This window comes from Paramormyrops kingsleyae, chromosome 19 (genome assembly GCF_048594095.1).
Source record: "Paramormyrops kingsleyae isolate MSU_618 chromosome 19, PKINGS_0.4, whole genome shotgun sequence".
NCBI lineage: Eukaryota > Metazoa > Chordata > Actinopteri > Osteoglossiformes > Mormyridae > Paramormyrops > Paramormyrops kingsleyae.
This window is the reverse complement of record NC_132815.1, coordinates 17,471,804-17,486,082: the sequence shown is the minus strand read 5'-3', so window position 1 is coordinate 17,486,082 and position 14,279 is coordinate 17,471,804. Positions and strand designations below refer to the sequence as shown.

Sequence of the window (14,279 nt, the reverse complement as noted above, 5' to 3'; positions counted from 1 at the left end):
CAATTAACAAAAAATCATTATGTTAAGTACAGTAGATTGCTTGTTATTGCATATTAAAATTCATTGCCTAGTTGGATGTGGCACTAAATTGAATTACTTAAGTGTAAGGTTTTATGTCTGTGCTACTTCATGGTTTTTGGGACAGGGGACTGTGCTCTTGGCAAGGAGCCTGTTCCGGTCTGACCTTTGACCCATAAGTAATGAGTTGGGAGCTATATTTATTACAAAAGCCATTAGGTTCCTTTAGAACAATGGGTAGAAACGAGGTATTGAAGTATGAAGCTTTGCAGTGAAAAGAGTGCAAACGACCCAGGATTAAACATTGCCTCTTACTCAATTTGCAGAGCTAAAGAAAATGGTGCAATTAAAAACAGAGAAATGTTTTTGCCCCCCCCCCCGATTTATTTATTTAGCACATTTCATACACAGAGGCAATATGTGTGTGTGTGGTCCAGGTATACCTTACCTTGTAGGGATTATTATGATTATATATGATAAAAAGGGGGGAATAATAGAAAAACAATGAAAAATAAAGACTCAAAATGTTTTCATTGGAATATCATCTCACATTCACTGCAGAAAAATAAAATCAGGCACAAACATGAATTTTCTTACAAGGCCCTAAAATAGTCTGAATACTTTTTTATGCCCTACAGACATCCATCATTTCACACTCAGAGGAACCACAGACACCTGACCAGGGGGGGTCATGTCCAGGGCCGCTGCTACAGATTATGGGCCCCATGGATGCATATCATATTGGGTCCCCCAGTCCAGGCCAATCCAGTTCTTTTCCAAATATTTAGGGCCCCTGTCACTCAGGGGCCCTTGGAACCATCCTGAACCACCCCCCCCCCCCCCTCAGGTGACAAATGCAACCTGCAGTGTCCGTCTGCATCGCTAAATAGCCTCAGCTCAGGAATCTCCTCCTGACACTGAGCTACACACTTATCCTGCTCTTTCTAATGTCTGTCTCCATCTCTGTGTCAGTCCCTGTGCCCTCCCCTAATTACTGCTTGACACTCAGTGTCTTTTTAATAAATATGATTAATGAAAAGCCATGTAAATCCTATTTCAAACAGACACCCAAGTTTATGCATCGCAGACAAAATCACTCAGAGGTCAAAATGTTCCCCAGACCACCACCCTACAGACTGCGAATCCCTATAGCAAAGGAGTGTTCCGGAAGGACCTGCTCTCCAAGCATGAAGAAGACACAATGGGACCCTCCAATGCACCCCCACCCCACATGGTAAAATTTATTACCTTTATTTAAGTGTGAAGTCTAAATTAATGGCAACAAAGAGAATTTAATAAACACTATTCCTTTATTTTCACTTTACTGTGAAAAACAAAATACACAAATAAAGCAAATTTATCATTGCATGCACTATGTAGTCGGCCCAGCTTTGGGGCCACAGGTGATTGCAAGCCCTGCCCTGTCCCGTCCTGCCCTTTCCTGCCCTGCCCTTTCCTGTCCTGTCCTGCCCTGCCCTTTCCTGCCCTGCCCTTCCCTACCCTGTCCTGCCTTTTCCTGCCCTGTCCTGTCCTGTCCTGCCCTATCCTGCCCTTTCCTGCCCTGCCCTTCCCTGCCCTTTCCTGCCCTGCCCTTCCCTGCCCTGTCCTGCCCTTCCCTGCCCTGTCCTACCCTTTCCTGCCCTGTCCTGCCCTTTCCTTCCCTGTCCTGCCCTTTCCTGCCCTGTCCTGCCCTTTCCTGCCCTGTCCTGCTCTGCCCTGCCCTGTCCTGCCCTGCCCTTCCCTTCCTTGCCCTGCCCTTTCCTGCCCTGCCCTGCCCTGCCCTTCCCTGCCCTGCCCTGTCCTTCCCTGCCCTGCCCTTTCCTGTCCTGGCCTGTCCTGTCCCGTCCCTACGCCTCTGACCACAGGTCTAGCCAGGTCAAATAAAGAGGGCAGATGTTTGAGCTGAGCACTGAGCGACTTTGTTTTAAGAGCTTAACGTTGGCATTTAGGGAAAGTTAGCCTTTGCTTAGATGATAAACTGCAGGCAAACCATTCTCACACAAACCTTCAGTGATTATAGGTTCATGAACTCAGACGTTGTGTTATGCTGAATTTTTTATGTTTTCATGGTGCTAACAGCTGTAATCTAAAAAAAGTCCTTGTACATTAATGTGGGATTACTGGGTCATACAGTTCACAGATGGTCCGTCTTTTTTAAGATTAGGCTAACTAAATTTTTTAAAATGAAACCCTTCCATACAATATAAAAAAAAAAAACTGTTCAAATCCAGAGAAAAATCCAAACCCTTTCAAATTCGTTTGAAAATTCTGAGACCTTCACAGCCACATGTTTGGAACTAATGATATAACAAGTAATTGAGCAATTGTAATCTCTGTGACTATATAAAGTGATTGAAGTACAGTCCAGTTTATATAGACTTTATAACGTCAAAGGGCTGCATTTTCGAATTGCATGTTCTTGACTTTAGAATAATTATTAAATTGTTCACCATTGGTTCTAATACTTTTGATATATTTGTGTTTTTAACATAAAAAAGACAATTTATGAATATATATTTATCCAACTGTAGACACACTACTTATTATTCTGAAATATCCTTTGCATTGTTAAATCTATCAATCTAATTTGAAATGTGTGACTGTATCATTCATTCATTTAATGCATTTCTCATTTTTTTCATTTGAAATCTTTGGGGTGTTTCATTATTTGTTTTGGATAACAAATGAAAACTTGAGAGTACATTTAATCTACACGTTTGACACACTTAATTACAAGTGTAGGGAAAGCAGAAATGAAGAGACGTCAAATCCAGATCAACACTCAACAACCAAAAATCATTACAGTTGGAACCACGGATAAACAACTTTCTATTGAGTACGGACTTATGGAAAAGCAATGGGTAGTAATTTTTAAGAATGAATTACCATAATATATCTATAATAATAATAATTGACCAATAGGTACTAAAGCATTCTTCACAAGATCGTGGTAATTTACAGTACTCACTGTCTGGTAGCGTCCACTCTGAGATATCATTGCTCAAACTACTGTTCTGACAAAGGAAAATCAGGTGGAAGTTGCCACCGTCTAAACCCAACTAGCTCTCCAGCTAACCGCCCGAGAACGCAGCACAGCAAAGATCATGAACCGGCATCCAAATTTCGCTCTTTAATCGGTCGCCTGGATGCTCAGAATAGAAAGAAAATCCGATTTCAGCACCTTGAAATGGCACCAAGTTCTCAGAGGGATACTGCAGGGGCCTCGTGCATAAGGGTAGACAAATGTGGCGCTGATTGGGAATCAGCATGACATATTAGAGTCTCCTTTTTCTAAGCTGATTTAGAGGAAACCGGAAAACTTTTTTAACCTAGCCGAACCAATTCCTCATAGGTGATTAATTTCGAGTTTATTAAGAAACATGAAAACGTATTAAGAAACAGGAACACTTAGGTTGGTTCTTCCAGCGACGCTTACAGAGGCATTCGTACAATGACATTTAGGATGCAGACATCATGTAACTATTTTTTGTTATGTCATGAAATGCTTCTTGGCAGTTTGACACGTATTGTCATCCCGAGATGAAGATAAGCCCCGAAAACAATTTAGTACCACATCGAAGTAGGAAATTAATTTTAGTATGCAAAAACAACCAAGTGTAATATTTATAAAGCATGTACCATTCTCCTGTTCAATAATATGCATGTCGTGGAATGAAATATCTAATTGTATGCTATCTGGTGATTATACATACAAATACAATTATGTCAAGCCTCAAAATTGTAACCACAAAAAGCATAACAGATGACTTCAGGAAAAGAATGGGAACATTGTAGTTTCTGTGATCTCAAGAGCCGAAAGGGTGCCTTCAAAGACATGGCTGTGCTTTTAAGTCATTCACTTCAAAAAGAGAAAGCGTCCAGGTCAGCGAGAAGGACGGGCGGGGTCTTGGTGCCACAGGAAGCGCCGCTCCCGCTAGCCAACTAACTTCTTCTGGGCTCATAAGGACGGTGTGACATTATCCAAGCGGGTCTGGCATGTAAAAATACATCCCACATTGTTTATAACAACTAGTATATGTACAACCCACTGAACAATACTATTTATTTCTGAGCCGTTACTACGGAATTCCGTGCAATATACCTTCTCTGAAATTCTTGTGCTATTGCTGTTTGTTGTCATTTATTAACTATTGTTACTGTCCTTTAATGTATATAGGCCTATGTCATTATTAAATGTGAATGTTGTGCTGCTGTAAACCTGCAATTTCCTTCCGAAATAATTGCGATATTGCAATGACTAGTTTTTATTATTATTATTGTAGTTTTTTGCATAATGTCTTATTCATTTTATTTAATGGAATGTAGAGAAATGGTCAGATATTTTTCAAAGTTTGCTCAGACTGAATGAAACACACATGTAAACATTTTAACTCAACATGCAGCAAAAACACCAATCTGAAAAGAAAACCACTTGCAAAGAAAAACCATTTTTAATGTCAAGCTTAACGTTTATAAGAATGACGTATGAAGAATTAACAGACCGATCTGCTCGCTGCAGGAGAAGCGCATGACCAAGGGGGAACACGGCATGCGCATATTCAGGGTATTAATGATCCCTCTTCTGTCGAGGCTCAGCTCATAATCTCTGCTCCGTGACCCGGATAATCTCCTAGCTCAGCCTTGACACGTGCAGCCGCAGCTGGGGACACCTTGGTGGCAGGTTGTCCCACGACAGCAGTCCCCGATGCTCCACCGTGCGCGTGACGCTCTCATCACGTCTCTCTGGTTTTCTCCCGCTGTTCAAAGCCAGTCTGCCGCATCAGCTCGCCTAAATTGCCCTCAGCAGGTAAGTGCGTCCCTGTGTGCGCGTTGCTCTGCGTTGGAAACACGCCCAGAATGTTCCCCTTCGTCGTCCCTGTTTTTCCTGGGATCGACTCCAGGTTCACAGTGACTATGTCCTGGATAAGCGGTTCTAAGATGGATTTATGACATTTGTCTGGCGTAATGTCAAGTTTTTTTATATTTACATACAAACGATCATACTTCTTGCATCAGAGAATGATTATCATTAAAGCACATGTATAATCTGTCACACGAAGCGATACTTTTGCAAGTGCTTACGCATATGTAAAGCAGTGCCCTCTGCTGGCTAGTAAAAGAAGCTCTGTTACATTTACGGATTCCGACGATACCTCGTTACTAAGTTCTACTTAAAGCAACAACTGTTATCAAACTTGGAACGAGGGGCTCCGTTAGGCGCTCAAGGGTCCCTGAGTGTTCTTTGTAGAGTAAGCTGGCTGTGAAGGGCAGTCACCTGCAGTGGTACCCTGGGAGCTGGGGGTTAAGGGCCTTGCTCAAGGACCCGCAGACGTGCTGAGGCTGGGTTTGAACTGGCTACCTTCTGATTACAGGCACACGGCTTAGCCCACTGCCCCCCCAGAGTGAAAGACTGCCATGTTTCCACTCGTTAGCTGTACAGTTTTGCAGGTTTACAGTAGCACAACATTATCATTTAAAAAAGACATGGGCTTATATACATCAAAGGACAGTAACAATAGTTAATAAATGACAACAAACAGCAATATTATATGCTTTCATGGGGCCCAAAATCTTTAGCAATGCCCATGCTGGGAACACTGCTACTAACACCAGAGCACAGAGCTAGTTAAGTATTTTCTAAAATGCCGCCTTTGATCTCTCATTTCAAAGGCTTTGCCGCAAGTTAATGAAATATAAGCATCAGAAAAAAAATTCAATTTCCTGATGATTGTGTCACATCTGTGATGACCACACAGTGAGCGGAACCGACAGCATTTTGTGTGGAATTACTGCATTTAAAGTGGGGAAATCACAATAATGCAAAAACAGTTCTTGAATGATCATGAGAGACTGAGCTCTACTCATTAAAAGGCCGCATTAATAACACGTCAGGACCCAGGTGTCATCTGTGTTCCCAGGATTCCCAGCAAACTGTTTTCCAGGTACCCTCCCCCGCCCATCCCCCCTGTGAGTCCAAAGGCTCTTGTGTGAGCGCCCCCTGCAGGACGGGCTTGGCAGGGACATGAGGCGCCGTCTGCGAGGCACACACGGGAACAGCAGTGGCGCCCCTCTGATTCGGACGCACTGGGCCCCTCCCCAAGCAGCGGGAGGCATGCGACTGCGTTCCTGTTCCACCCACCGGCGAGACAGACAGGCGTCCGCTCAAGATCCTGTCCTCAGACATGCGGCATCCGACACCCCCATAAGGCACAGGAAGGCACCGCACGGCCCTGCATGAGGGACGTCCTTAACGCTTTAAACAGGCACGATGACTCACCGCCCACACGCCCCCCACCTATAAGGGCCACATTTCTGTTTTTCCATATTCACACACTGCAGTATCTGACTCTCAGAACACACTGTGTTTCCCACAGTCAGGAATGGTGACACACTTTCTTTACACGCACAGCAGTGTGTTAATATATAAAAAAAAAGACTCATTAAATATCACAGCTCATTCATAATGGACTGTAACTATGAACTGAAAAATCAAATCAGTCAATTTAGTCCTTAGACTCTCCACTTATTCTTATTTGTGTAATAGAAACTGATATGGTTTTTATATTAAGATGGTCTTTTAACTACCTGTGTGAAAATTAATCTGAATCAGAAAACTTTTATTTTCTCAAAGGAAATAGAAGAAAATACACTAAGTAGTTAATTAATAAATAGTCGTTTCTTTTCTCACTCGTTTCAGGGTATCTCTTTGAAATTAGTTTGAAATGTTCTTTACTGTTAGTTCTGGAACCTGTCATCAGTTTGCCTGATTGTAGCATGATGTCATAATGAGTGGGTATCTTAGGAAGTGACCGGCTCTGCAGGTGGGTTTTCCCAATGAAACCTGATTATCTGGTCAGGGAAGACAAACTACAGTACTCAGAAAATATTCTTATTAGTCTTAGTCTTACTCTGTGAATTGCTATATGTGTAGCTGTTAGGTAGCTGCTGCTCCAGTACTGTTTACATTCGTACCTGGGCAATCACTGGAAGCTCAGCTGCACTTACGCCTAGTCGACTCCTTTACAGCAGGAATGTGCTATCTGCCTCACTTCTATATCACTTTGAACAAAAGCATCTGCTAAATATGTAAATGTAAACGTAAACAGAAAATGTTTTTGTATTGAATGGGTAAAACAATACAACAATATAGTGCAGTGATTTTAGTATACAACAATACAACAATATAGTGCAGTGATTTTAGTATACAACAATACAACAATATAGTGCAGTGATTGAGAGACTACAGCCTGCAGTATGGATGACTGTGGTTCACTGGCCCCCATAGGTTACCCCAGTGGTGAAAAGTACTTTAATAGTAAAATACTTTGCTTCATTGAGCAACATTGGGAGAGCAACAGTTCATGTAAAAATCTATTACGTACCAAAAAAAAAAAACATCTTCAGATTCTGGCTTAGTTTCCTTACTCCAGTCACAAGGCACCAGAACCCACACATATAGCTGCATGAGTACTAAGGGCATAAATTTATATGGGGGGGGACGGGGACATTATGCGGTTTATATATATATATATATATATATACAGTATATATATATATATATATATTTTTTTTTTTTTTTTTTTTTTTTTTAAGGGGTCAATTTCCATGAAGGAATAAAGAGAGGAAGGGTAGAGGGTTAACCCTGCCCTGGTTACTATGTTTGTCAGAAGAGCAGGATGTGAAACAGCACGTGTACCTATTTCAAATGGACCCTCATTTGCTAAGTGAAAAAAGTCAAGCGCTATTCATTAACACACGTTTTCTACATTACTGTCAGTGTGGGTGTTGTTATGGAAGTGTGCGTTTTATAATCACGAGCTTTACTATTTTCACTGGGAAGCGTCACATGTGGTGTTTACTGAATCAAAAAAATTTATTTGCCTCTGGTGTCCGGGAAGCAGACCTGAATGAGATTTACCCATAAGCTGGCCTAAATGCCCCTGCAGTTCAGTTAACCCCTCACTCCTCAAACGGGGGCTCAGCCCTGTCGCATAACATGGTTTGAAAGTCCCTCAGGTGGCAGACCGAGCTGTGTGGCTCACCCACCTGAACGAGTAACACGGTGCCCCTATGAATATGACCTGTGGATAGTCTGCACCATAGTGCGCCTCAATTTCAGTCTGTTTTTATCACTGCTTTTACTTGTTCAGATTTCTAAACTTCAACTGTGTTTACATGTACTGGATAAGTGGTATGTAAAATGGATGGATGGATGGAACTGTGTGTCCAAAATAGTTTGAAAAGCATGCTTTCTTTCTGTTTAATTGTATAGATTCAGGCCATTGCACTAAATCAGTAAATTAATACTATCCCCAAAATATTATTTTCTGGAATGTATCTGGAATGTATCATGAACATTTGTGTGACAGGCATGCAGTCCTTCAGTACAAAACGCCTGAGAATCTCAGCTCTGAACAAGTTCAGTATGAAACCAATATCAAATAATATCTTACAGGTCTTCACAGGTCAGTCTAAATAAGCCCAATTTTTACATCAGAGCCAAACATTCAGTTCTATTACTGGGAAATAAAGTCTCCAGTAATGGAATCCTCAGGTTAAGTGTAGAAGAGTCAAAGTACTCTCATAATGTCATGACTTATCGTGGCAGTATTGGTTTAATACAATATTCGGATAATTCTTTATACAAGAAACTCATGTTGTAAAGTCTGTAAATAAATAGAAAGTAGTTTTTGAGCAGGTTCAGCCACACAGACCACCTCATATAAAAAACCTTTTCAAAGGACAACATGAACTTAGATGAGAAGATGGAAGTATGGGAAATGTATGCTGGTATTTAAAATATTGTTTATAATATTTGTAAAGTTTCTAAACATAGACTTAAAGGTATGCATCCGTTTTTCAGATCTTCAGGTAACATAGCAACAGGGTTTATTTGCTTTTTAGGAATGTAAAGATAACGATTTTAAAATAAAAACTGAAAACTCTTCACTAAAATTACTGCTTTTGTTGCAGTAAAACTCTATAAAACACTATAAAAGAACAAAACAAATCTTTTTCAATAGCCACCCAAAAAATTTAAAGCTGTTTTTCCAAGTCTATAAAAGGTGTCTGCAATTTTCCCTACATCAGATAGGATGAATCATGAAAGGTAATTATTTTTATATTGAAGATTAATTAATTTGATGTCAAAACTATGGCATAGAAATTGAAACACCTCGCATACCAATACAACAATTACTTGTGGATTCTTTTCTCTCTGGAGGAAATGACATTCAATCATCTGTTGACTTCTCTTCCTCAGTTGTGAGTTCACCACCCGCTCCAAGCCGGGACCGTTTTGGGTGTGACCAGCAGCATGCATTAAAACCAGGCCAGCCAGCTTCTCACCCATCAGCTGCACATGGATAAGGAAAATGACAAGGGGTAGAGAGCCCCTTCATCCATGTGGGTGTCAGGCCTGTCATCGCCCACAACATCCCACTGGCCTGGGACCAGCGATGCTGCCAACTCAGATATGCACCAAAGAAATTGCTCTATTGAGCTGATTACCATCTGCATGCCGCCCACAAGTGTCGACTGAGGTGGACTGAAATGACAGAGGATTATGTATGTCTTATGTTAGCCATTTTCTGCTAGTGCATTTAGCCCTTAGTGAGTGTGAGCTAAAGCAGGATATTAAATGACAGAAGAATTACTTAAAGAGAAATTTAAGCTTTTGGACCAAGGCAGATGTTTAATGTTGGATAGTTGTTTGGTCAAAAGAGGGCCTAGAGTCACTCACAGTTTATAATTATGTAGACCAAGGGAATCCCTTTATTAAATTAATCATTAAACATGACGAGCTTTGAATAGAACTTCAATCCACAACCCTTTAGTCAATTAATTTTAATTATTATTATTATTATTATTATTATTATTATTATATCATTGCATCATTATGGATATAATGAATCCAGATTTTGTTATTGGCTGGACTGTGCAGACCTCACCCTGAAAGATCCTGAAATACTTTTTAATTGGCAAGTTTTTAGTCATTATATGGTTACCTGAAACTTCAGATAGACCTTTTTTATCAATTCAACAATACAGTTTAGAGCTGCCTCAGCAGGTTTTTGGACTGTGGGGGGAAACCGGAGAACCCAGAGGAAACCCCATGATGACACAGGGAGAACATGCAAAATCCACCCACATGGAATCGCAAACCCAGGACCCAGAGAGGTGAGGCAACACTGCTAAACATTGCACCACAGCACCAGCCCACCTGAAATACTCAACAACCAGAAAGTTAAAGGTACAAAACTAATCAATGAATTAGTTATTGAATACATAATGCATCTTCTTCTCAGTGTGTTTAATTTGTATACCAATGCTGCCACCAAAACAAATTCCTTGTACTTTTTTGTACATGGTCAATAATGGGATTATGATTCTGACTCGTATGCATTAAATTATTATTACAGTATTTTTACTGCATACTTTAAACTCTGGAAAAGAAATCCTTTTAAATATGTGTATATTTTGAAAAATTCAGTTAAATTCAGCATACAACCTTGGTAAAGTATTGAATGAAACAAATGTGCAAAAATATGTCACATATTTATAGTGTATATAAAAAATATTCTAATATATTCGCTACAACACGCACAAGATTCTATTTACCTCAACTACTACGCAACGTCTGGCACATTACACTGCAGTAAAATAGCCGTGACTTTAAAGTTACTTACGGTGATGGAAAAATGCAAGGCTGTCAGAAGTGGGATTCGAACCCACGCCTCCAGGGGAGACTGCGACCTGAACGCAGCGCCTTAGACCGCTCGGCCATCCTGACATTGCATGTTTTGGTGCGACTAAATGGTATTAAATCTTACATGACGTATATTTAATATTTAATGTATTGTTTAGAATGACAGATTACCTTCGCGTACAAACAATAACATCAGTAATTATCGCATTGCTTTTGTCACATTCACTATTCTATGTTATGCTCTTTAGTCGCCACGGTTACGCATTAGTTAGAAGGCGAGATTAAACTAAATCCAGCGCATCCCCAGCTAACAAGCGACGTCACCGTGACGTTTTTGGACGTCCGATTTTGATCCGCCAGGTAACGTTTCATTCACATCGTTAGGCAGACGTCCGATTTTAGTCCGTCAGGTAATGTTTTATTCACGTTAGGCGAACGTCCGATTTTGGTCCGCCCGGGAACGTTTCATTCACAACGTTAGGCGGATGTCTGATTTTAGTCTTTGAATCCTTGAAATAAATGTATTTGATCGTTTTCCTGACAGCTATCTTTTTACACAGAGCGCTGGCTTAAACAACGCATTCTGATCCTGAAAATATTTAAATGCTTGTTCCCATGTATCGTCACTGAAAACCTCTTTAATTAAAATAAATAAATTGAAGACGTTTAAGCAGTATTATGCGATTGGATCAAAATTAGACGCCTGAAGAACGTATTTGTAAAATATGACCTGCCTGTAACATTTACAACATCTCCAAAGCCTCTGCCTAATGTTCTGCATGAAATGTTACCTGGCGGACCAAAATCGGACGCCTGCCGAATGAAACGTTACTTGAAGCTCTGGCGGACCAAAATCGGACAGATTCTGTCAAATCAAATGTATAGTTTTACTAAAATATATACCTATATACATTTCAATACAAAAAAAGACATTTGCCCACAAATGAGCCCCTTAAATAGTGGTCTCTCTCTCTCTCTTAAATACAATCGGGCCCGTATCTCTGTCGACGCGGCATTAACATCCGTTACAAACGCTCATATCGTGAGAGAGAGAGTGACCACTGCTGTTTAAGGGGCTCTGGCGCAAAATGTCACTAAACCGACAGAACATGTGAGAAACGAAATTAATTAAACGATTAAAAAATGGCATTAACATTGTTAACATATGTGAGACCTATACTGTGGGGTGCGTGTAAACACGTTCTTGCACTCGTTCGCGAGTTCTGTCCATTTTTTCGTCCGTTTCCCCATAGACTAACATGGGCAGCCGCCTGACTTCATAAAGCCATCAAAATTGACGTGATTCGAGGGCGCATATCTGTAACCGCCACGACCCGCATTCGTCTTTTCATCCATTCTTTTTCTGTGGCTTATTTTCCCCATAGGAGCCTATTCGTTTTCCACCTACTGAACACACATCTGTCTCTTTTGACCCGCACTCTTTTTCTTGCTTTTATCACCCCTCGTTTATTCCCCATTCACGTCAATACATTTCAATATGACTTTCTATTGGGCCAGTTTTCACTACAAAACTTGAGGAATCACAGCATTCTCTTGCAGAAATGCATCTCTAGTTTATATGTATGTATGTATGTATAAACAAAGGGCACAAATTGAGTTTGATTTGTTGCATGCTTCACCATATCTGACCCATCTCATGTAAAAGCATACTAGGCATGCTGGAAGTGGTTCAATAGAACTGCAATAGATAACCTCTTGTTTAAGGATATTGCAATGTGGGGCCATTTTTATTTATTTATTTTGTCTCTTTTATGTTACACTGTAAAGTTCTCTACATATTGACACATTTTCAGGAGAAAACGAGTAATGAGAAGGTAAGTCATTTTTAATTTATTTACAAAAGTTATTTTGAAAGGCAAAGCTATTAAAAACATTAAAGTTTATAAAATTTTATTCTTATGAATTAATTTAATTAATTACTACTATAACTAAACTTGCATCTTAAGTGGTAGTAATGTTATTTTTCTTCAGAGACAAATATTCAGGTCTGTTTCCTTCAAAACCATACACAAGAAACGACAGTATAATCGGATTTGGGCAATAGTGTCTCGATCACATAAAAAACCCACTTTGAGCACACTTCAGATGGAAGAGATGACTTTGTTGACTGTGGAAGCAACCCTGATGTTGATGGTGAACTAGGTCAAGGACATCTGGATTTGTCTCAGGACCCAGACATGCTTACTGCAAATTCTGACAGTAGTACCTTAGAAACTGTTTCTTGTCGTGATTTTCCTTCTTAAGATCAATTTCATAATGCTGCAGATGTGAGCGATTCAGAATCAGAAAGTGAAGGACGTTATTCAGGCAGTAGTTCTCTGAGGGAAGAATTAGCCAGATGGGTGGCTATGTTTAATGTCAAGCACAATGCAGTTGACTCTCTTCTGAAAGTACTGGTAAAACATGGACATTCTGATCCAACAAATATCTGCACCCTCCCCATCACATGAACAAGCGATATGGGAGAAACCATGTGAGACTCAACAGGATATAGTAGGCCTGTGCAGCAACTTAAAAAACCTGCCATACAGAAGAAAAATGGTAAGGTATTTGCCTCCACATTAACACTGTAAAATAGACCTCTGTATAAAGAATAATTTTTCATACTAAAATATTACTCCTTAGCAAATCTAGTGACAAAATATGGGTCAACATGTTTTACGTAATCAGAAAGAATGTGTTGGTTTCAAATGTATGACCAATCAGTAACTTGGCATTGTTCTCTATATGTAGTACACACATGTTGTTATGTGAAAAGGAATTTTATTCTGCAATGTTTATATCTCAATTTGATTTAAATATACTCTTTTTTTGTAGATCCACTACCTGAGCCTGCTGAGGGGCAACAATGTTGGAGACACAGTGAGGCTCATCTTAAGGAAAATAGGGACCAGTGCCTTGTGGGGAGAGTACAGTTTGAAGGGGAGGAAAGGGAAAAGATCCTTTGAGGAGCTGGAGCTATACAATGTGATTTTATGTAAGTATATATAACCCTAGAAATAATAAATAATAATAAAGACCTAAAAAACAGACATATAAAGACCCTGTAGACATGAGTCATGCAATCAAATTAGATAACTTTGACATGACATATTTTAAGCAAAACTGAAGTATACTTATGATCAGATAAAACAGGCAATACTTCTTACATATTTACATCAGGTAACGTGTGTGTGGGTGTGTGTCTGTCTTTTGCAAATACTGTAGCTGCATGCAGTAAAGCTCATGCTGAAGCAACCAACCTCACCATGGATAATTCAATTGCAGTGACACTAAAGCACTGTCCACACCATGGATCTCGGGAGGTATGGAGATGCTTCTATGTTGTTGGTGGTCTAATGGTTAGGACGCTCCCCTCTGACCAAGAGGTCATGGGTTCGAGTCCCATGTCTGGCACTACTGTCATTGGGTCCCTGACCAAGAGCTTTAACTCCAACTTGCTTCAGGGAGACTGTCCCTGAATTTAGAAAATGGAAGTCGCTCTGGATAAGAGCATCTGCTAAATGCTGTAAATGGTTATCTTAACACTGAA

The 14,279-nt window shown here is 40.2% G+C and overlaps 1 non-coding gene across 1 annotated transcript; it reads right to left on the bottom strand.

Annotated features, from left to right (window-relative positions):
• Positions 1-10,727: 10,727 nt before the first annotated feature.
• Positions 10,728-10,810, bottom strand: trnal-cag (transfer RNA leucine (anticodon CAG)). The gene has a single exon. It is a non-coding gene; the product is annotated as a tRNA-Leu (tRNA).
• Between the last annotated feature and the right edge of the window lie 3,469 nt (positions 10,811-14,279).